We start from the raw sequence: 763 nt of genomic DNA, 5'->3' as shown, positions 1-763 counted from the left end.
ATCCTTCCTTCTTGTGCTTTCTTCTCAGCTCTAACTGCAGACTTGTGAGGGAGAGCTTGACAAGAGAGAGAAATGATGAGTGTGAATGTAATCAAAGTAGATTTCAAGAAAACCTCAGAAAAATTCCTCATCAAACAACAAAAGACATTGTTTTGCGCAATGGATATATCCTATTAAATTTGTAAAAAATATACTCTAAGAAAGTCATTTATTACATGTTTTCAGAAACTCACCACATACTCTGTGAGGTTGATTCAAAGAAAGGTAATTAATAAGTTAACATCTGAACCTCGTAGGTTTGGTTATTTTGTATTACACTACACAGCTATTGGCTCAGTTTCTGTGTTATCTGATCACAGTAACCTCAAAGGAACTTATCTATGATCAGACTTCTCACTGCTTGGTACAGTTTAGCAAGCCTGTGCACCTTCCAATATCCTCTCTGTGGTGTGGATTTGGTTTTGTCATCTGACTCACCAGAAGGAGTAGGATGGCCTGTCTCCTTCATTTTCCTTCTTATCTCTGGATCACCAAGATATACCTATGCTTCATTCATGTTATTCCAATAAAATGTCATCCAGCGCTATTAGAATTGTTAAGTAAAAAACCCCAAATATTTGTATAATAAGATAAATAACATATTCTTGTATGTTATTATATTATTAATATATTATATGATACAGGAATGTGTTATTTGTCTTATTATACAAATAGTAGTTTTGTGGAGGCACCAATATTTCAGTTGCATTTCTCAAATAGAATC

At 33.8% G+C, this 763-nt stretch overlaps 1 pseudogene; it reads right to left on the bottom strand.

Moving 5' to 3' along the window:
* Positions 1-508, bottom strand: part of LOC113458529 — a 2,477-nt pseudogene extending 1,969 nt beyond the window's left edge.
* Positions 509-763: the final 255 nt, after the last annotated feature.

The sequence above is a fragment of the Microtus ochrogaster genome, unplaced genomic scaffold (assembly GCF_000317375.1).
Source record: "Microtus ochrogaster isolate Prairie Vole_2 unplaced genomic scaffold, MicOch1.0 UNK43, whole genome shotgun sequence".
In the NCBI taxonomy this organism is placed as follows: domain Eukaryota; kingdom Metazoa; phylum Chordata; class Mammalia; order Rodentia; family Cricetidae; genus Microtus; species Microtus ochrogaster.
The sequence above is the reverse complement of the archived record's forward strand: the minus strand, read 5'-3'. Positions and strand labels throughout refer to the sequence as shown.